We start from the raw sequence: 24,279 nt of genomic DNA, 5'->3' as shown, positions 1-24,279 counted from the left end.
AACAGACTCCCTATGACAAATGGTCTCATACTCAAGGCACAGGCATTACAATTGCACGGATGTCTGATTCACACACACGTCACATCTTTATTCACCTCTGGGGCAATCTGGGTGTTCCAAGAAGCTAGATGAGTGGGCGCTAGCTTTCTTACTTTGCCAACCATTAAAATGTTCTTAAATTACCGCGGACATTCAGCGGCGTGAAATGAGTTTGTCGGGGCGGGTTGGAGCGTGGAGGCAAACAGTGACAGTGCCCTTCTGTTTTCGCCCTTGAACCACTGCCCGGCCTGATTCAACAGAAACATTTTTACATTGCAACTGTGAAATCTTGGCATAAAGCTCGCCTTTGTGCCCGCCATTATTTTCGCACAAACGTAGAGCATTGTCACACGGCTGAAGTTAATTTGATCAACATTGGGACATTTCACTTTTATGCTCGGTCAAAAGAGCTGCTTCATGCTCATTTTAGGCATTGAAAAGAAATGATCGCCAGAAAAATAATGTTACTATGAACAATTCTGGGCAATTAGTTTCCCAGGGAGCGGGGATGTGTTGCACAGGCCCCACACCACTATTCTTTGTCATTTTATGGATGCTCATCAGTCAACTGTCACCCCTTCTCAAAGGCCCTTCCAGTCTAAATGTTTCTCTTTGGGCTTTTCCCAGAACTCGCAGCTGAATGAGTGAAAGAAATGCCACATAGTTCCTGCGCAGGCGCAAACTGCAGCTCTATAGAGCTGGCACAGCGGAGGCTTTGGACGAAGCTTGCACCACGTTACCGCCCGCTTAACGTACGCGCCTCCTTTCTTGAGGAGGAGTGCTTTTAAAAATAGCTGAAAGTGTGCGAATGTGCTTTGTATAGCCTGGCGGAACTGGGAAAACAGTCCTCATCATATAGGGCCATATGTATGAAGCACATTCACATTCGCAAAGGCCGAAATTCGCATGCGAATTAGCAAAATGATATGTAAGAAGTAAAATCTGGTCCAAAATAAGGAATCGCAAAATTTGCGATTCCTTATTTTGCAATTGCATTTAAGGAATCACAAATTTTGCGATTCTTTAAATGCAATGTATGAAGCCCCCCAAAAATTCCAAAATGCCCTTAAGGAATTGCAAATTACCACCAACTTCTAGTTGGTGGTAAGTTGCAATTTCCTTGAAAAATGCACATTTCATCATTTTTCAAAGTGCCATGTGACGCACATACATGCCTTTAGGGCATGTATGTGCGCCACATGTGCACCCATGCATATTTCAGGGGTGCAAGGGGTGCAACAGCACCCTTGAAATTATTCTCAATTTGCGATTTTCAAATTGCGAATCGCAAAATTGAGAATACCTTCCCATTCATTCCTATGGGCGGTAAAGTATTCCTTAATTACGATTCGCAATTTGCTAATCGCAATTAAGGAATACTAAGAAGTCGCTAAAAAAAGCAAATTTGTACATACATATCAATTTGCGATTCTGAAATAGCGATTTCTTAAAAATCGCTATTTCAGAATCGCAAATCGGTACCTTCATACATATGGCCCATAGTCTCAGCGGTTTGCCGAATCAAGCGCTCTTTCCCGATAAAACGCTTCAATTTGCTGTATTGCTGGTGACCTTATAAACATTCTCTTCCATTTCCGGGTTTAAACGGGGGTTAAGACGCTCAGAATTTGCATGTTTTCATGATAAAGCATTTGAAGAGCAAGGTCAGACACCGGGCTTGCTCCCTTTCTGTGGATTGATTACATACATTGTGCCCGGGACCTGGGTAATTTTTCAGTGACGTTTCCAAATTCCTTACATTGAACATGAGTCAGGGGAGTTTTGCTCCACATTTGTAGTGGCTGTGAAGTTAAGAAACGACGTTTGCACCCTAGTGACCAATGAACAAGTAATATTTTCCATCAGTAGGTGGGTCCAAATGTTTGTGCAAATGTCACTGAAAAGCTGCAGCTGAGCCAGTGCAATCTGTGTGATCTCTAATACATGGGGTGTCTAAGTTCCTTCCTTTCATGGATCAGTGAGGCTTTTGTATTATGATTCTATGGCAAAGGGAATATTTATTGATAATGTGTATGCATTCCAAAGTGTATTTTTCTCTAGTTAAGGCGGTCACACTGGGTCTCAAAACCTAGCAGACTTTACCAAATAAAACAGCATTTGGATACTACAGTTGTTGGAGGTTGTTAGCTGGCAGAATTAGGTAAAGAGAACAATTTTTTTTAGATTTTACCTGCACAGCGTTTGAGCTGTGCTTGTGAAATCTCTTGTATTTAGTATATTTTTAAAGGGGGCTCTTATCAGTTCCCATGCACGAATGTCTGCGTTGATCTCTTTTGTGTGGAACTTTTTTTTACGTTCCGCTGGCTGCACAATACTTATACTAAAGCTGTTCACACTGTTTAAGTTCTATTCACTGTCAAGATAAGATCTCTTCCCACTGAAAAGGCAGGCAGTTTCTAACAGTATGCTGGAATGCTTGCTTTTTATTACTTAGTTGTGTAAAGCTGAAGCTTTAGCCTTAGAATGTTTGTGGCATTTACTATTCATGCCTCAGTACCCTTTTTTGCACTTTGTAGGCATTATCGGATTGATTTTCTCAACTTAATCTATTTGGTCATTATGATCAAATTCTAACTGTAGTAATAATCATTGCACGTTAAAAATAAAGTTAATGTACAAGAGCTATGCTATAGTTTACTACTAAACAGGCAGCCACAAGTGCAGTTACCATACAGACAATAGGGTCATGATTTGAATGGTGCAGCAGGTGCAGTAACACAATGCCCAAAAGTTGTCAGAACCCCTTAAAACACTGAATATTGTTACATTTTAGTATTATACAGGCTGACACAATTACAGTTATCTTTCAGTTAAAAGGGGCTTTATTTTGAATGCTGCAGCAGATGGGGCCAAAAGCTCCAGCAACACCACTAAGCTCAGAATTTTGCTGAACTTTACTACTAAACAGGCAGTCACAAGTGCAGTTACCTAGAAGGAACTAGGGTCATTATTTCAATGGTGCTGCAGGTGCAATGGCACTGGACCAGAAGTTGTCAAAACTCCTCTAAACACCAAATATTGCTATATTTAACCACTAAATAAACAGTCACAAGTGTAGTTACCTTGCAGGCATTAGGGTCATGATTTTAATGGTGCATCAGGTGCAGTGACACTGGGGCCCAAAGCTTTAGGAACTCCTTTAAACACCAAATATTGCAATATTTTACTACTAAACAGGTAGTCACAAGTGCAGTGACGTTACAGGCAATATGGTCATGATTTGAATGGTGCAGCATGTGCAGTGGCACTGGGCCAAAAGATGCCATAACTCCTCTAAACATCAAATATTGGTATATTTTACTACTAAACAGCCAGTCACAAATGCAGTTATCTTGCAGGCATTAGGGTCATGGTTTAATTGGTGAAGCAGGTGCAGTGGCACTGGGCCCAGAAGCTGTATCAGAATGCCTATAAACACATAATATTGCTATTACATCAATTAATTATATTATTTCCATCTTTCATTTAATTTTTCAGAATTTTGGTATTACTTACCCACTCTATACCGCTAGTAACAGCACAATACATTGCCTTTTTGTACATAAACAAGTCATAACACCTAAACAGACTTTCTGTATATATTGTACAACTAACTTCTCAGCAAGCTACAACTTACAACAAAAAACTGCTTATTATCAATCACATAGGCGAAACCTAATGCATTTACCAATGCTTGTTTTCTTTACACTTCAAGCCCCATTCAACTCCTGCTATATGAATATAATTGGGATCCGTTCTTCTCAATAGATTTCAAAATAATTTTACTATTCAGGAAGTCCTTCACATGCGTGTATGTTACCTTAAAAGTAATAATTCACAGAGCTGCTTTCTAGACACTGCTTACTGGATATTTGTACACTGGGCCTTGTGGAGTGCAAAATCAAGCTTTTGCTTGAGACTTAATGTAGTTAGCAACACAGGCTACCATGGGCTTGTATCATATATCATGCAAAAGAATAATCTTACCAGAATTTGTTTTGTAACTAAAATATACACGAGTTGGGGTTTTTAAAAATAGAAATCAATAATAAACGTAATTATGACAATGATAGTACTGTCACCACTCCCAGCCATGTGACTTAGAGGCTGCAGGCACCAAATGGCCAAGGCAAGAAAGTGGAAACTTTCCAAAAGTGAAATTTTCAGAATTGTAATTTAAAATCCAGCTTTCACATCATTTAGGATTTTTGAATTAGAATTCTAGAGATACCAAACATTAACTGCCTTCCTTACCCCATTTGAAAATGACAGTTCTAAAAGTCAATAAGGTAATTCCAATAATATCCTATGGGAGAGGTAGACCTGGCAGAAGAAAAATGAATTCAAACTTCTTTTGCTACCAGGACATGTAAAACTTAAAAGTACATGCCCCACTGTTTAAATACATTGCACCCTGCTCTCTGCATTGTCCGAGGCCTATCCTAGTGGTGACTTACATGTATTAAGAAGGAAGGTTTGGACCTTGCAAAAGGTTTACTTTGCTAGGTCGTAATGGCAGTTTCAAACTGCACACACACAGTATGCAACGGCAGGCCTGAGACATGTTTAAACTGCTACTTAAGTGGGTGGCACAATCAATTCTGCTGGTCCATTAGTAGCATTTAATTTATAAGTCCTGGGCACAGGTAGTACCACTATACTAGGGATTTACAAGTAAATTAAATATGCCAATTGGGTATAAGTCATCTAACATGTTTTAACGAGAGAACACATGCACTTTGGTACTGGATAGCAGTGGTAACATGTGCAAAGTCCTAAGGCTTCAAAAACAAAGTCAGCAAAACTGGAGGTCTGAAGGCAAACAGTCAGGGGGAAACCACACCAAGGATGCCAGGTCTAACAAAGTACATATGAGTTCAGAGTATATTAATCAAAAGTTGCGCCAGCTAAATGTAAGATTTGTTTGGCATAGAGCAAAGCTTCTGTGAATTGATGCCATAACAAGCAAGCATTGGCATAGCCAATATGTCTTGCCTTTAGGGCCTTATAAGTATTTATTATGGAGCAGGTCCCAAAGGTGAGACCTATTGGCTATGCCAATGCTTGTTATTTCTCGGCATGTTGGGAGGCTAGGGGACTGGGTCTCTATGTCGGGTTGGGAGCACAGCAATGACCTACTCAATTTGAATGCGTAGGTAATACGACCGGAGGCGTGAAATGAAAGAATATACTTAAGGTGAGCACAAGACAAACAGCATGAACTGGAGCAGTACTTTATCTTGCAAAAGGAGGGGAATCCCCACATGGAAGCAAGAAAAATAAAAAATAGATGAAGGCAAGGTAACAGCTGAGTGGCTGTGAACTATGTGAGACTGGGGAGAATACACCAATGTACAGTGTTGCCATACAAGGTTACAGTATAGGAATCTTGCTTTAATACTAGCTATACTGTTTGTAAACTGTAACACAAAGATGAAAAAATTCAGGTCACCATTTTGTGTTGGTATGCTTTCCAATGGCAATATAACATTATGGCTGGCATCTTGGTATGTGTCCAATGTGAGAACAGCATTGCCTCATGACAAGCCTTCCAGCCCTAAAAGGGATTGCATGTGAGGGTCTCCAGAGTCTCTGATCCCACTGTCTATGCCTAAACAGAGGCTGTAGGGCACTGCTGCTCTGTCAAATGTCCCCTAGTTCCAACCTGACACATTGCCGATGCACAGCAGAGTAGGTGCTGAAACCATCCATGATATAAAGTGGGTTTTATTAGTGAAATGCTAGTTTTCAGTGCATAACAGTGACCTCTCCATACCATATTGTTAACATTTGTGGTGATATGGTCACTATCCCTTTATATTAGAGTCCAATTCAAGACATATTATGGACATGTTTATAAAGATACAGCCTACTGCTGGTAAAACAGTGGCCCATCCTTGACTAACAATCTTGATATAATTCTGGCTATTCCTGGTGGAATAGTAGTAAAAGGCCACTCACTAGTACACATCTCTGTGGTCTGATGATGATAAATGGACATGGAAAGTAAAAGCTATCAATGTGGGATGGTAGATTGTGAATGCCTGGCAAACATGGCATTCTGATATTTGGGGGACATTATTTATTTATCCTGAAAGTGTGGTATTTCAGAACGAATGCTGTATTTAACAAATTAAGTAAGCACCCCTTTACACTGGAGAAGGCACTCTGGAAATTATAATCATTTGGGAACAAAAGCACCGGCTAAATGGATAGCTGGTTTAGATAAAAATGCACAGTCTATATATATGAATGACACATTTCTGTTGATCCAAGAGGCACAAATTCATGGCAGGATAATTCTTACATAATGCTAGATTGGTCAAGGTAGCAAAGGAATCCTGGGGAAGTTTCCCAAATATATTGGAAGAAACATGCCTTCAACGGTGTGGTTAGGTCAAAGCTGTGGGACATGTTGAATGACCGGGGAGTTGATCCAGGGTTGGTATAATTCCTGCATGCATTACATTTCGATCTATCAGTGTCTGTCAGGCATGGTCTTGCAGGCAAGCCCTCCTACAGCTTCTTGCTGGGTAGGGCATTCACCAGGGGTGTGTATTGGCCCCTATTCTTTTCCTGTTAGGCATCAACGACCTTTGTGGAGTCTTTGTCCACCTGTGCGGTGAACAAACTTCTGGCGGGCATGAAAAAAATATCCCTATGTTACTTTACACGGACGATGCATGAAGAACACACATGAGTTTGAATGCCCTCTTCCAGAAATTTGCTGGCTACCTGGGGTATTTGCGCCTAACCATCAATCGTTCGAAAACCTGCACCGTGTTTTGTGGGCCCAAACCTGTGAAGCAAAGAAGTATCTTTCTCCAAGGTCATCAGGTGGCCTCTACCGGGGTGTTTTCTTACCTGGGGGTGGTCGGTGATGCTAAGGGAAATTGGGGCCCTTGTAAGAATAAAACTTCTCTAAGGTTTGCTAGTACTGTGGGTTTTGCCACAGCATAGCCTCCCACATCTGTATAGAGCCCATGCTCCCCTTGTCGGAAATTTTCAGGAGAAATTTCTCCGCATTCTCACTTATGGGGCTGGCATCTGGGGCTATTCTAACATCTCTGCTTTTCAGACAGAAGAGAACAGGGCCCTGCACCACCTCTTAGGTGTACCAACAGCATGCACCTTTTATATTGTCTATAAGGAGCTTGGCATTGGGTTTGCCAAAGATCCTCTTAAATTGGCCCTTTGCTACTTTGATGTACTAGCTGGGCAAACCAACATGTAGGTCTGAACAAGAATGTGATCCTGGACTACCTAGACCTAGCTATTCCCTGGTAGTCCTATATTAAACAGGAAATGTCCGATTTGGGGAGGACCAAAGCTTTTCTCCTCCACTCCCTGTATATCTCGGCCTGACTTATCTCGGGTTAAGAAAGCGTTGCTAACCAGGAACATATTGCACAGAGAGGAAACTGAAATAGCAAACATTTCTGTTAGGGAGTGTGTTACTCTGCAATCCTTCCTTCTCATGGAACTGTTTCTGTTTTGTTTGGATATCATCTGAAATAGTTTTGTTAACTAGATTTAGCTTGGGTATAGTAATATGGCACTTAAGTTTCTCACTGGGCCAATTTAATTGTACAAATGTGCTAATCTGGCCCTGTGATGAGACCTCGCCCCAAAGCCTGCTTCATTTGACCTTCTTTTGCAATTACTATAGGGCCTACTCAAAAACGTTTTTAGTCCCACTAATCAGAGCCTGTGGAGATGCGCAGAGGCTCTGTTGTATCTGCCATCTTTGAACTCTACTACCCTTTATTGTTCTGTCTGTTTCTTTTTATAGTTTGCATTCAGCAGGAGAAAACAAATGCCTTTCTAATTGAATTTAATCCGGTACCGCTGGTATTTTGCACATGTTTTTATTCTGAGTGTTTTATCATGCATTTATCTATTCAATCAATTATTGACCGAAATTTGTTTTGAGTTTAAGGATATTTTGTATATATGTACTGTGCTTTTAAGGCTGCGCTTCACTGCCGAAATAAAGTTTTTCGATTTGATACAGATTATGTGTAGAACATGATATTTGATACGTTTTTGCAACCAATTGTAACTTTAAAGTAAACAATGGTAAATAACATGTAAAAATGTACTTCGTTCCCTATTTAACGCACTTTGTGTTAAATAGTGATTGCGTGATTAACCATAGGTAAGGCAGGGAGAATAAATAACTGTTGAGCGTTAAAATCAAGTTAAAAAAAGTGGAAAAGACTGATATAAGAGCAAGCTCGAAAGAGAACCTTTAGAAAACTATAATGGCACTGACGTGTGGGTGTAGGTGCGCGTATCTGGGTGCTTTTGCTGTTATTTCTAGGTATTCCAGATCCCTCATATGATTTAAATAAAGAGAAATTCATAAATACTAATGGTTCAACTGTTATTAGTTTACAACAGAATGAAAATAAATGGCTCCCGTGGTTGCATTTATATTCTCTAACTGAATCTGTGCATAATCACAGCTCTGGTATGCAATTCCGAGAAGTCTGGTAAGTAATTCAATATAAATTCAATTTTATAGGCTCCTCATGGTGGTGTTATGTATGCTAAACCGACTCCAATCATAGCGAATGTCCTCAAAACGAATGTCCTCGGTTGTGATTCTTGTAATGAATCCGGTAATCCAACACACACAGTTACCTTACATTTTTCTTGGAGCTTCCAACTGACATTTAAGAAACACACAGTATGTCCAAGTGACTGGAACATACCCCCACCAGAGTCTAGGACCCATGACTTTTCCTCTCTCAAGGGCAGGGGTCCTAAAGCTTTTAGGGCTTCTTGGAGTGAGCCAGTTTCCCCCGCTGCTCTTTTGTGGAAAGTCCACACCATCTACTGCCTCAATGTTGTTTACCTTCTATCAAGATACATCTTCTTCACCCCACCATTGCGCATTTTGGTTGACTATGTATTGTATTGTAGCATTTATATAGCAAGCACTTAATAATCAAATATGAGGCACCAAACGAAATTTTTGAGCAGGTAACACTTTACTATTCAGCAATTGCATGGTTACAGGATGTTGTACTTATTGTGCTCCTATCTGGGAAGCATTTTGGTCTCCTGCATGAGTGACCATAGAGGTGTTCTATTTTTTTCTATAGGCACATCGCTTTCCAGTGCGATGGAGGAGTCGGTGTGAGCGAAAGATACGCACATTATAAATATAGTTATAACTAAAACATATAAGCAACTATAGAACACTGACCTAGCTAGTGGGGTGGACGTTTGTTATGGGCATGTATGCCCTAAGCAGTGGCAAAACACTTCCGATGCACCAAAGACCCCCAGTTACATGAGCAAACCCAAAAAGGATGTTTGGGGTTGGAAGACACATGTTGAGGAATACTGGCTAATTACTTCCTCATCCTTTTATCTCTCTACAGTTGAAGATATTCAGAACGAATCTAGGCAGAAACCACCCAATCATAGGGAAGAGAGTGAACCAACACTGCAGAAATCTGCAAAACTGAAAAGTATATGGAAGTGACTGGAGATACCCAGGTGGCTGCAAGCTCAAATCCTACAAAGAGGCCCCCTTGGAAACTAACCAAATAGTAGAGAAGCCACAAGAAAGCCAACCCTAGAGAGAGCAAGGAAGGGACTAAACGAGTGGCCAAAACAGCCATAAAGGTCACTGTGTCCTTGCAAGCAAACCACAAAATGAACAAAGGCGTTCTGACCTGTCATAGAAGAGGCATATCAGGCAAGAGAAGGAAGACACTTTGTACTTTAGGTATTCACCCGCATGCCCTTTCAAACAAGACTAAAACAACTAACAAAAGATCAGAACCTGCAAACAATGGAAAAATAGGGAACCATCAGTAGAAAGCCAAGAACAATCTGCAGGGCTCTCTTGAAAAATTTAAAAGAAATATGCTGTGCCCAAAATAATCAGCCAAATGCACTAAAAGACACCTAGAGGAAACAGACAGAAATAACCAAACTACTGGAAGGAAGCATGACTTTCCCAGCTTCTAGTGGCACAGTTACTGCCAACCCCACAGAGGCCCATACAAGAAGCAAGGAAGAAAAATTAGAAGTAGGCTTAAAAAATTGCTCGAAAATGGTCTGCCTAACAAGAACTAAGGTGACAAGAAGATTGTATCCCTCATGGAACTAGTATCTGTCCATTGATGCATAAAGTTGCAGAAAGTCCAATGAAGGGACATCTGCTTTAACAATAGCTGGGTCCCATCAAAGATGGCAATTAGAAACCATAGCCCTGTAGCACATCACAGCCTCAAGCTCAATCTAAACCGAGCCAACTTCAGCTGGAGATGCAACAGCGCTGTCTCGCCACTGGCTGTCAGGCCTATTGGGAGAAAGTTAGATATCTGCAAGCCAAGGAACACAAAACCTGATTTATACAAGCCTGCAAGGAGGACAGCAGCAAACAGAATAGTCCCAAATGTCCCAATCAAGGGTTGCCAAGAGAGGGAACCTGGAACTACTGGAACCAAACTAATGACGCAAGAATGCATATTTCTAATAACTATCTGATTTCTGTAATGATACCAGCCCCATGTCTGATCCCTGAAAAACTGAAAGGTTTTAACCTCTTCGATGCCTGACGTCACAGTGTGCCTATGCGGAGGATGGCCAGGGGCGTCCGAACCTGGGCACGTGTCAAATTTTTCAGCACCACGGCGGAATGTTCGCCGCTGCGTAGAGGTTAAAGGAGGAACAACAAGCAGATACTGCAGGAACCCTGAGTTTGCCCAGGGAGAGAGAAACACAGCCCAGCCAATTACTCTGAAAGTGACAAGTCAAATTACTTTGAATGATGGTAGGCACATCCCATAGCAATATTAACACTCAGTCGGCATCTAAAAAGAGCGAGTAGGACATACATGGATATATAGGCAGTGAGGCAGACCAAGTGAGAATCGTCATATGGTAAAAATTCAGTTCTCAAGTTTCCAGCGTTCCTATCTGCGGCATCCTAAGGATCAGCTAACAGATAATTATGTAAAGTGTCCCATATATCACTGGGTTGAGACCGAGGATGCAACAGTTCAGCATATAAGTACAATTGATCACTACAATAAATCAGGTCAGAGGGCCAATCCTAGAACTTCGGCACTCTTCGCCGCCCCCAACGACAGGCAACACTTCACTTCATCTAGAAGAGGGAAAGCACCATATATTTCCCAAAGCTTACCTCCACCTCCTTGTGTGTCCCAAGAAAGGGTTGGGGGTGAGTGTGAGATCCTGATCTATCATGACAGCAAGCCCTGTAGAAACCTCTCCCCAGAAAGCCGGTATTGTCTTCACACTCCCATACAAGGTGAAGAAAATCCACCCCAATCATTCCACATCAGGATCATTTGTCATCTGGGGAAGCCGGTAGCATTGAAGTCTACGGGGGGTGTAGTATACTCTATTGAGAAACGTATAATGAATATTAGAACATTGGAATGTTGGGAGCTCCATTGCAGACAATGGATTTCTCCCTACTTCTACGGGCCGGTAAAGGCCAGCAGAGCAACATTCCAATGTTCTACAAAAGCTTCTCGAAGCTTGAGGGGATTTATATCCTCTCGAGCTTCGAGAACCCTTTGTTTAATTTGTTAGAAAATTCTTCCCTCTAGTGGCAGAATGTTCTAATAGCCTTATAGCCCTTCGTATCAGGGCTATACTGGCTATTAAAGTCCCGCTGTCTCTTTAAAGGCCCTCGCCTTCGGCTCGGGCCTTTAACGATTCAGCGGGCCTTTAATAGCCGGTATAGCCCGCTACGGCGGGCTATAAGGCTATAATACAGCACCTATCTGTTAGAGGCAATCTTCCCTGTTTGTACATAGCAGTATTTCCATTGGTCATCTGTGAGGGTGATCATATATCTACTTCCCATTGGGCACGCGCTAATCCCCAACTGTATGGGGCCTCAGTTTGTGCTGTGCGATATAAAAGGGAAAGTAGATGTCATGGATTTTCAGCCTGAAGTAAGGAATGTAGGGTATCCAAACTAGGAGGTTCATGAGGGAAGTACAGGGGGGCAGCTTTCACCATTGTCATAACCTAATTTACAGAAAGATGTCCAATGGGGATGGCGAACCCTCCATTAAAAAAGTCGGCATTGGACACAAAGGAGCCTACCCGATAGAGATCTCCCCAATGTTGAAATCCAAGTTTCTGGAGTAACTGTCTTCAGGCATTCTCGTGTGTGACTGGCAGTAGTGGATGATAAGGGAGCGGAATAAGCGGGGAGTACAGCAATGGTTTGGTTTTAAGGGCAGTCTATGCCAGTCGTCAGGTGTATAGGTGACCGTGGAGGTCACTGGTGCAGTTTAGGCCGATAAGCACCCCAAGTGTGATGATAGGGGAACAGGAGTCATATAACTATGCTCTGATGCCGGATGTGGAAGGAATGGGTTAGGTTTGCACCAGTGTATGGCATAATGCGACTGGGCACACAAATAGTACAATTCCATATCTGGCACCTCAGACCCTCCCTTGGAGATTGGTTGTGTGAGAGTGTCCTATTGAATACAGGGTTGTTTGCCTGCCCATGCTAGTCTTATTTATTTATTTATTTATTTTTAACATTTATAAAGCGCGGCGTATGCCCATGGGCGTCTTGGCGCTGAGACTCATTATGGTCTAGGGACTCAATATGCATTTAGTGGTGCAGAAGGGTGAAGGGCTTATTCAGTTTTCTAAATTGAAGCCGTGTGGAGAGGATCTAATTCCAGTGGAAGTGTATTCCAAAGTCTGGCTGCAGCTATGGTGAAAGATCTGTCTCCCCAAGTGACTGTCTTTGTTCTAGGTACAGTTAGGCGGAGAGCATTTAATGACCTTAGTTGTCGGGTGGGGCGGTAAAGTATAAGCTTCTCCTTCAGGAACTTTGGCCCTAGCTGACGGGTGGCTTTGAAGGTGATACACAAAGTTTTAAACTTGATTCTGTTTGTCACCGTCAGCCAGTGATAGCTCCTGATAGCTTGTTTGATTGGTTGAAATTTGGGGGTGCCAGACAGCAGCCTAGCAGCCGCATTCTGGACCATTTGCAGTTTAGCCACAACACGGGCTTGAGCATTCAAGAACATGCCATTGCAGTAATCTAAGGCGGACAATACTAGTGAGCTCACCACTGTTTTTCCTCCTTTGTCTGAAAGAAATGGGATGATTTTTCTAAGGAGTTTAAGTTTGAAAAAAGCTGCGGAAGCTACTTGATTAGCATGTCCAACAAAATTGAGTCTCTCATCATTAATCACACCTAGATTTCTAACTTTCTGCACCGGGGATGGCAGCGCCCCTAGCATCGGAGGCCACCATATTGAGGACCAGATTGGAAAAAGTTTTCCAAAAATGATCACCTCCGTTTTCTCTGAATTCAACCTTAGGCAGTTGCAAGCCATCCACTCCTTAATAGCCAGCATGCCTTCCTGAAACCTGGCTGCCACCTCTTCGCCGTCGTTATTGACGGCTAGGACCAGCTGTGTATCATCCGCATAGGTGGTAAGGCTCATCCGGTAGGTGTTAATAACCTTAGCTAAGTCCGCCACGTAAATATTGAAAAGGGTCGGACTTAGGGATGAGCCTTGTGGCACTCCACATGGGAGAGCCAGGTCCGCCGATCGGAAAGGCCCCAAGGTTACTGCTTGGGTTCTTCCTGACAGGAAGGAGGCGAGCAAGGCTCTGGCCATGGCTTGGACGCCCAGCTCTTCGACACGGTCAATCAAGATAGAGTGATTGACCGTGTCAAAGGCCGCCGATAGATCCAGCATCTGAGTTTTGAGCGCCTGAAAGAAGGAGTGCCCCAGTGGAAGAGGTATGCTGGGGAATTGATAGAGAAATGTAGGTAGTATAATAATTTTCATCAGTGCAATAGGACCAGCAAGGGACAGGGGAAGGGAAATCCAGCAAGTAATGTCACTGATTGTGGATAGTGCCGTGACATAGTTCACTCTGACAATTTCCTCTCGATCTCTCGTGATTACCACCTCCAGATAATTAAGTTCAGAGTGACACCATTACAAAGGGGAGTCCGGAATGAAGGTTTGCATGGCTTGTGTGAGGGAAAAGAGATGTGACTTTTTCCAGTTAATCTGTACACTGGATAACTCCCCAAATAGGACAAATTCGCTTAGGACACCATTAAGGCTAATCTTTGGATCCCCCAGAAAGAAAGGAATGTCATCCATAAATTGTGAGACTATGCCTGGATGGTAACAAATTGCATAATTCCAATGGAATTGGCATAGTTTGGCTGTCAATGGCTCCATTGCTAAAGCAAAAAGTAGCGGTGAGCGAGGACACCTCTGCTGCACTCCCCTGGTAATGTTTAGGGGAGAGGAGACTACAACATTAATCCTAATTCTTGCTACCGGTTGTGAGTATAAAAGGGCAATCCAAGACAGAAATTAATTTGGGAGTCCGGACCGGTGGAGGACAGTCATTAAAAAGTCCCACTCCAGTGAGACAAAGGCTTTGATGTTGTCCAGGAAGGCTGCCACCGCTGCCAGGTCTGGATCAATGTCCTGCATCAAAGCAAAGAGGGTCCATAGATTATGGGACGTGGACCTTCCAGGTATAAATCCTGGTTGATTAGGTTTTACTAAGAACTGTATGAGAAGGGAGAGTCGGTTAGCAGGTATTTTAGCTAAGATTTCAACTTTGCAGTTCATTAGAGACAGCGGCCTATATGATTTGCACTTGTCAGGTGGCTCACCCGGCTTAAGCACTGCAATGATCATAGCTTCACGCATAGAGGGGGGGGGAGTATGCCATTTGTCTTTGCCTCCTGAAATACAGATTTTAGTATCAGTATTAATAGGTCAACATAGGCCTGGTAGAAGTCTCCCATTAGGTCGTTGGGCCCTGGAGCTTTATCGATTTGCAGGTGCATAATCGCCTCTCTAATCTCGCCCTCAGTGATATCCTGGGCAAGACAATCAAAGAATGTGTGGTCATCTGTGTTGGGACTGTAACAATTTACTAGTACAACAGCATACACATTTTAGTCTACCCCCACACAATCGAATAACAGCTTTGAGTATCGTTCAGTGATCCCTGTGGTACAAAGCGTACCCCTCTACAAATAAGTGTAACAGTACCTCTCGCAAATGAGGAGTATGTGGAGAATTGCCTATGGGAAGCCCATTGGGTGATGAAAGCCGCACCTGAAGATTCAAGCAGATGGATTTCTTGCAATAGGGCTATTGCTATTGTAATTGCATTTATACAGCGCTTACTACCCCATATGAGGCGTCAACGTGCTTTTTTAGTGAGTAGCAAGCTATTCCAAAATCCAAAGAGGATTACTGGTTAATTAGTATAGGAAGATATGAAATTAATTTGAGCGGTAGACAGGTGAGTTTGCTATTTTAATTGATAAAGGATAGTGGAGGGATCACAGAGATACTCCTCCGGGAGTCGATTCTAGCGCTATACAAACCTACAAATAAATAAGAGGGAAGGGTTTGAATTTGAATTTGAATTTAAAATATTTCTATAGCGCGGCATTCACCAGACGGTTTCTTGGCGCTTTTGGGAACATGGACTGCAGCAACAGAGGGATAAACAGAAATCAATTCAGAATTGAATTCACAGTGGGTTTGCATTTATACAGTGCTTGCTACCCCTGATGAGGTGTCAGAGTGCTTTTCAATAGGTAGCATGCTACACTAATACCCAAAACCCAAAAGTTAAGAGACAAGAGAGTGAGCCTCCTCTGACTCCACTCATGAAAGCATCAAGACACACAAAAAGAGAAGGAATAAAGTGTGCTGTGACTGAGACAGTGTAGTTATTCCCTCTATCTGTATCTAAATTGTGAATGTGTTATCAGAAGGGTCGGAGTAAAGAATTAGTTGGGGAAATCGTTAGATTTTTAATACTGCCTCACCCACTATGTAGTAGCATGCTTCATCATAGGGTCGCCAACAACATCCAGGTGCAGACCAACACACTGGGTGGAGCGTTGATTTCTTTTTAAAAGAAGAGAAAAGAAAAGTTTTCCTAGTGAGGGATCCCTAATGCCAAAAAAATAAGTGAGTTAAAACTGCCTAAGCAGGTGCCCTATAAACACTTTTATTGCTGGTCCCCCTTGACAGGGTTAGAAATTTAGAAATAGGGTATATAGGAGGAGTTACAGCTCCTGTACCCCATCTGCTTTCACCAACATGTTTTAGCCAATCTTGGTTTCCCTACTGGGCCACTGGCCTTCCTCAGGGTATAGATCCCTCGTAACAAATTCTAATAGTTCCTGTCACAATTTGCCCTACAAAACTACAAGCACCAAAAGGCAGGAGACAAATAGCAAATAGGGAAAGAAGAGTAGGTAATCATTTCCATTAAAAAGATCCTTACAGAGCCTATAACACCTATCTTGGCTGCTAACAGCCCTCTTTTCTTATGCAAGAAGTCATGTAGAAGAATGAAGTTACGGTAAAATTAGAAAAATCAGACAAGCTGCCAACAACAGTGTCATGTAGTTCCCACTAATCCGTAGGACCTGCGTGTTTGTTGGACAACATAAACTTTGGGTGAGGTACCTAGACATATTCTAGGCACCCCTGCAAGATATGATGGCCTGGAGACCAGCTAGCTCACAGTGCCACCAGAGGCCCCTCCTAACCTTACCAATGAATGAATGGCTTCTGGCAGCCACTGAACAAGACAACCCTGATCCCTTAGGGATAGCGGAAACAGATCAGAACCTTTCGCTCAGTCACTCCTGCTTACTAGTGCTCAGAGAAATATACAGAATACACAGTGTGATGTTTTCAATGTATTTATTGAACCAAAGCTATTCTGGTATAGAATACATGTGCTGCGATAATTAGCAGGCAGAAGCAGATTAAAGTAATTCCAACTCCAAAAGAGTGATTAGTAGATACAGTTGTACCATGGTGCTAAAACAGTGTATATATACAGGCATATAAACAAGGCAGTAATCAGGCGTACTAATACCATGCAAACTCTACTCTTAAGTGCACCTAGAGTGTGTGAAGGTGTAAAGCCAAAAATACCCCAAGGGACGATCCAATACCATTACCTGGTGGGAGAGAATATAGGACCATGTTGTGGTCGCAAAATGGACACCCCTCATGAGATGTCAGACTGCTGTGTGGTGAAGTCTCAGAATATAGGGACCCTCAGCGTCAGCTGGAGTGTCTCCCCTGCTAATCTTTTGTAATGCTCTTCATTTATAATAGAAAGCAGCCTTGCTGATGTGTGTATAGATTAGCAATGTTATGGATATGTAGATATGCCAGTCGCCCCGTGGATGAACATAGAACAACATTTGTATATAGAGCATAGAAGGGCTTTACACATGATGTTCGAGACATCGTATTAATGTTGTGCAAAGCTAGATGTGTAAACATAGTAGTTTCAGAGGAACTAATCCAACATTGTCGTGCACGCAAATCTGTTAAAAAGGTCATGGCAGAAATGTTATTGTGAAATATAGGACAATGTAAGAAATGAGCCGCTTAGCTACATGGGCCTAACCCGGGCACATAACACCCATTCCTCATTCTACGGGTCGATAACTACTTATTGAGGAGCCAGGCAATATTTGGTCGGGCAGGGGCTCAATGGCGTGGACGGAACAGCAGTGCATGGTGAGCGCGCCTGACTGTGAGTGTCTTAGAGAAGGAATCTGCTACAAATAGAGTGGTATGAAGTCGCTCAATGTAGTCCTGCATTTTTCCCGTGTTAGTAGATTCCGGTACTCTCAAAATGCGCAGATTGTTGTGGCGAGATCTCACCTCCAGGTCCTCATGTTTTGCCGCAATGAGTTTCAGGACTTTTTCCATGTTTAATAGTTGACTGCCACGGCATACGATACCATGCTTTCTATTGTAGGGAGACATTGTTCTGCCCGTCTTGCTTCTCTTGCATGTGCGTTATGGAATCCATTCTACTACATATAGTGCCCATTTTGGTTTTGATGGATCTTAAACTCTGCTGCATGCATTGCCATCAGTTATATTTTCATATCTACCTCATCTGCAGGCATCTCTGAAGGGGGGAGGTCATCAGTGATAGGTGGGTCGGTTCTGTTATTAGGTACTTGCATGGAGCGACGAGGGTGGAACTGTTCCTTCTTCGGCCGTCTGGCTTGCCCATATTGGCCGGAAACAGTGGAATCCTGGCCACGAAGTGTAGGGCACCAGGGGTCAGACTCCTTTTCAGGCCATGATGAATCTGGGCATATCTAGTTTGTCAAAGGTGGAGGCAGCATGGTTCCGTAATCGCCTTCACACCACGCCGGTGCACTTGATTGTCCCTGCAGAGGCCTAAGGATCCTGTGTCAAAGATCAGTGACCATGACAATCTAGTTGCCACTTCTTAAATCCCAACTTACAATAGTGGCCCTGCAGTGGTAGTGGGGGTGTGCATGGGGCGTCTCAGTGACCTAGTCCTGCCTCACCCTGCCAATCCACACTGGGGGGGGGGGCTGAGCAGACTCAGGCCTTACCAATCTCAGCCAAGTTCATATTGCCGCTGCATCCAGATGGCCAGCAGCAGTGAACTCCCACATCCCCCAAGATACCGGAGCACCTGCATTGATTGGGGTGGGAGCTGCTCTGCAGGCCCAGTCCACAAAATGGATAAAGGTAGGATATTCAGGCTATGTTATGGGCCGGCAGCCCACCGAAGGAAGGTGACAATAGGTAGACCTTTTTGCATTGTGCTTAGAGGTAGCAGAGCGTCTTTGCAGTCTGGCTCCCGTGTGTGGGCAGAAAGATTATGTGCATTGTAGTTTGCAGTAGTTAATTGATTTAAAGTAGCAATGCTGAAGACTCGGGCAGCTCCACGCAGTTAGTGGAGAACACCGGGCGAAACCGGCAATGCTTATTTTCATGCGTTGAGGGAGCCTCGTTGAGATTGTTCTGGATTTAACTGTAGTCAGACAGGTGAGAGCAGGCATGGATCACGTAGCCTTCATCGATCTTCCCAGTGTCGATAGCCCACAAGGGCCCAGCGCATCTGGGGTGGCATTAGCCGTCCTGTTGTCCCTTTTGGACACTCCCTCAAAAGCCATTCCCTGGAAGTTGCACGAAGCATTGGAGGTCGGCACTCCACGCGCAGGGCATCTACATGGCGGACATTGGCCCCCAGCGAACCCGGCAGAAGGCCCACGACTCCAGGTATCACTCTTCTCTCCTTGTGTGCTCTCTCAGGTAGCAAGCCTCCCTGATATAGCCACTCCCACAGTCTCACACCACTGGCGCTCAGCCTCAATGTGTTAGCCGGGCTTGCCCGACATAGGTTCTGCCTGGTTTCCAGCAGGCAGAGTGGCCTGCCGGAGAAGCACTATAGGCACCCGGGGGTGTGCATCTCTCCTCACATCATCGCAGAAGGAACATGTACCTCCAAGAGCTGCGTTACCAGGTATTCACCACAGCAGGAACAAGTAGCAAGGCCTCTCCAGACCATCTGTGGCCGCCATGTTGATTTTGTGGCACAGAGCGTGTTATTATTGTGAAATATATGATGGCACACATGCCCAAAAGGTCACATTTAGATCTCTGTGGGTGTCGGGATCTCAGTCCACCATCTGTTTAGTCCCAGTAAGGCAGATGAGGTAGGATGATAGCGGATTGTGTCCCTGGACTCCCAGAGCCTCACAAAAATGTAGCAATATTGCGTGCCGGCACTCTGGCGCCCCATAGGATACTTGCAAGGATTTCTATGGACACTCTAAATTGTATTGCTGGATATGCACTCTCCAAGCCACACTTGCATTTTTGTTCTTTCTACACTCAGTGCCTTTGGTATATTCTGCAGCCACGTGTCCAGCTGCATCATTATTTTTTGTGTAGTTCTTTGTCGAGCAACAGTTAGAAAAGTACACCCTGGCATCAGGTGCCACAGCTATATTTTTTTGCTAGACAGTCAGGTGCTGGGGGTCCTGTTTCACAGACTGAGATGGTGAGGATCGAAGCCTGAAAAGAGACAGTTTGTGAATGGCTTATTAGGTCATGCCTGGCCTCTAACTCAGCTCTAAAATAAACTGCTGTCACAAACCTTGTCCATTTGCATTCCTGCACATTAGAAGTGTTTTTTAGGTCTGGCATATAAACTAGTTTAGCTTTCATGGCAGCCTCATGTACTTAACATTTGATACAAAATATATACACAGCTTTGGGTCGTCCCTTTTCATCCATTGGTCTGATCAGCTGTCACTCACAGTTTGCTTCTGCCTATTACAGTGTGGGGCAACGGGTCAGTGCTCTGTACCCATTGTCTCCCATTCACTGTAGTAATGATATTTTTCAAGATCACATATGCACATTTACCTAAAAAGAAGTACACTTCATCGCTGAGGATGGTGAGCCAGTACATTTTTACTTCCAGTGTTTACCTTTGTATTTTTGTAGTCATTCTTGTGTTTCTCAACTGTGTCTTAAAGTTACATCTCGCTGCTCCCGTTCCCAGCCAAAGTCATCGAGAAGACCGTCAACAAGCAACTGGCCGCCTTCCTCGAGACGAACGGATCCCTCGACCCCTCACAGTCTGGCTTCCGAGCCAACCACAGCACCGAGACCGCCCTCATCGCCGCCACCGATGACATCCGAACCCTGATGGACAACGGAGAAACAGCGGCCCTCATCCTACTAGACCTCTCCGCGGCCTTCGACACCGTCTGCCACCGCACCCTAGTGCAGCGCCTCAGCAACGTCGGAATCCAGGAGAAGGCGCTGGAATGGATCATCTCCTTCCTCGACGGAAGAACACAGAGAGTCCGTCTACCACCGTACAAGTCAGAGGCCACCGAAGTCATCTGCGGCGTCCCTCAAGGATCCTCGCTGAGCCCAACCCTCTTCAACGTCTACATGAGCCCCCTCGCGGCCATCGCACGCCAACACAACCTCAACATCATCTCCTACGCCGACGATACCCAGCTGATCCTTTCCCTGACCAACGACCCCGCCGCCGCCAGAGCCAACCTTCACGAAGGAATGAAAGAGGTAGCCGAGTGGATGTCGACCAGCCGCCTGAAGCTGAACTCGGACAAGACGGAAGTCCTCCTCCTGGGATCCTCGCCCTCCGCCTGGGACGACTCCTGGTGGCCCCCCGCCCTGGGCACCGCACCCAAACCGACAGACCACGCACGCAACCTGGGCTTCATCCTGGACTCCTCCCTCTCCATGACCAAGCAAGTCAACGCCGTCTCCTCGTCATGCTTCAACACCCTGCGCATGCTACGGAAGATCTTCCGGTGGATCCCCACCGAGACCAGGAAGACTGTCACCCAGGCACTCGTCACCAGCCGACTGGACTACGGCAACGCCCTCTACGCCGGAACCACCGCCAAGCTCCAGAAGAGACTCCAACTGATCCAGAACGCCTCAGCCAGACTCATACTCGACATCCCACGACACAGCCACATCTCCGGACACCTAAGAGACCTGCACTGGCTCCCGGTCAACAAGAGAATCACCTTCCGTCTCCTTACCCACGCACACAAAGCTCTTCACGATCAAGGCCCGAGCTTCCTCAACAACCGCATCAACTTCTACGCTCCCAAACGACACCTCCGATCAGCCAGTCACGCCCTCGCCGCCGTCCCCCGCATCCGAAGAACGACAACAGGAGGAAGGTCCTTCTCCTACCTGGCCGCCAAGACCTGGAACTCCCTCCCTCCCGACCTGCGCCTGACCCAAGACCCAAGTAGAGCGCTCTATAAATGCCTATGATTGATTGATTGATTGATTAATTCAAAGCGAATATTATACTTTGAGCCAATGAGAATCATGCATTAAAATAAAAAATGTTTTTCATACCTATTCTAAGTTCAACTGCCTGCTAGGAAGCACCCATAGATTTTCATTATAATTATATGTGATGCATTCTTTTTTCTCTGGTTTTTATCGTCTGGCTTAACAATTATGTGAGCATCACTAGAGAGCAGCTTTGGCTCTGCCCGCATGTTGGGAGCCAGGTGTACATGTGTTGATTAGGCAGAAGTTGTATACTTCTACAATACGTGTTTGTCCTCCACACAGCTTTGATCATTCTGTTTACTTATACAGCTGCCTGAGGTTGAACTTTCAGGGAGAATCACATGACATTATAATGCTATTAAAGCGTCTTAGATAACTAGATAATTTATGGTGGTTTTCTCTGGCCTCAGCATAGATGGGCGGAGAGCAGTCATTAACCTACATGGATTTTTAAGTCTGGCTCGACGGTGTTTTCATAAGCCAGACATATTGGCATTGTCAATGCTTGCTAGTTTTGTGGCTTATACTTGCAATGAATATCTTTAAAAATAAAGTTTGCATCTGCCTGACTGATGGCTTTGGCAGTTCTAGTTTAAATCATGAAATTAATATATTCACCATTCTGAACACTTTGATACAAGAGGTGAATGCAGTCATTGCTATGTAATTCACAGCTGTAGGTCTAAGGTAGCCCTTGTGAAGATGGCTTGGCAGCTTGCGCTAATCTGCTGGCCTACACTTCAGGGCTGAACTGGCCGTAGTGGGCACCAAAAATTTCCTCTGTGGGCCACCGGGTTGGGGGCTGGTTTTGGACCCCTTTGGGCAGTTTTTGTTACCAGGGCCAGTATATCGCTGTTTTCCACGCGCACCCGCCGCACCATCCCCCCTCCCGCGGCCGTCCAGACTCAATTGCCAGGGCTAGTTTGCGTTCCCAGTCCGGCCCTGCCTACACTGTCAAGTCGTACTCTGAAGAACTGCCTCTCACCTATTGGTAGGAAACCATAATGAAAAAGGTACCGCTCTATCATTGCAGATGTTTAGCTATCACCCTGACCCTCACACATCTCTTAGCGAAACAGAGGGACGGGGTCTGTGTGTAAATGAAAACTACCCCGAGGCTTCAGGTCAATATATATCGCCTGCATTTCCTTTTTAAACGTTGATGCATGAATGTATTCCATGAAAGATTGATTTTTACGTTTTCCTTTCTAAGGACAAACCTTGTTTATAGAAACAATGTGCTACACTTGATTTTTTAGGCGGAAGAAAAATTGACCATTACTTACATCATAACACCTGAAGGATATTATATTAGGCTAATGTCAAGGTCAGATAAGATCACGCTTTTGTCAATATAATGAAAATACCAGTCAAACTAGAAACAGTCACATTTTTTTTCAGGTCTAGTATAAAATTGATTTTTATGGCTCTGCATGTAATCCTTTCTTTGGATTAAGTATATAATATTGATGTGCTCTTTCTTTTCATCTTAATAGCTACTGACAATGTCATTAATTAAAAAAAAAACATTTTCTGCCCAAATGGCACTATATTGAAATTAAAATTGAACATTGCATATCGGATAAATGATGCTGGCAAGTGCCTTCTCTATTTAAATGATTGCCCAACTCTCTTGACAACTCCTTTCATTCCATTGTTTGCTCCCTGACCTCTCTTAAGATGTTTTGATATTACTAACAGGGCTTAGCTATTCTATCAAAAACCACCGGGCAGAGAAATATGATAAGCCATTGCTTTTTTAACTACATTACAACATTTTTGACATGTCAATAAAAGCACTTGCATTTTTCTTTCTGGTTTATTTAAAATGCCATCGTTTAACCTCCAAAATAAATTCTTTTTGTGTCTATATAATTTGTCATGCTCAAGGTATGCAACATTCCAATTAGAATTAGTGTAAAGACTGCATTTAAGGTAAAACACATGATGCTTAAAGGTGTGTGATTTATATTTTCAAATGAAGAAATGCAGCTAAAGTGATGCTGTGCAAAACTTGAAAACAAACAAAATTTCACAGTTATGGTAAGCTGTGCAAAATCATAACTCGTGCCTCGCCATTGCGCGGCTCAAATCCTCATACATGACATCACTGCAGATATCTCAAACTACCTCATTGATTACATCGCTGTGCATACAGTAATAATGTGCAGTGCGGGACAGGCCACGAGAAGAGATCGCCAGTAATGGTTGAAGACCACTATTCTAGGAAAGGAGCATGAGCCTTTTCCCATTTGCAGTTAAAGCTGGAGAGATGGGGCGGAATTTACCAGACCCTAGGCCCAGACCTCCATACCACACCTAATTTATCTCAAACTGTCTGTGAATGCCATGAGACAGCTGCAGTCAGCAGTCACTGGTGTGAAGTTGCCATAGCTGCCCTAGGTTTTAACAGCCTCTTAGACAGTGCTCTGGGAAGGTGGTGTGGGGGGTACACATTGTGGGGCCTTTGTCCATGGTCCTCAACTGTATGCCGCTGTCGCAGTTTGATCAGATGTCTGTAGAACCCACTGTGCATGGACTTTAGTTTTGC

The 24,279-nt window shown here is 43.9% G+C and overlaps 1 protein-coding gene across 1 annotated transcript in view; it reads left to right on the top strand.

The window, feature by feature from the left end:
- INPP5A (inositol polyphosphate-5-phosphatase A) overlaps positions 1-24,279 on the top strand; it is a 1,335,101-nt gene that overhangs the window by 700,797 nt on the left and 610,025 nt on the right. The window lies entirely within an intron of this gene.

This window comes from Lissotriton vulgaris, chromosome 5 (assembly GCF_964263255.1).
Source record: "Lissotriton vulgaris chromosome 5, aLisVul1.2, whole genome shotgun sequence".
NCBI classification, from domain to species: Eukaryota; Metazoa; Chordata; class Amphibia; order Caudata; family Salamandridae; genus Lissotriton; species Lissotriton vulgaris.
This window is presented reverse-complemented; position numbering and strand designations above follow the sequence as displayed.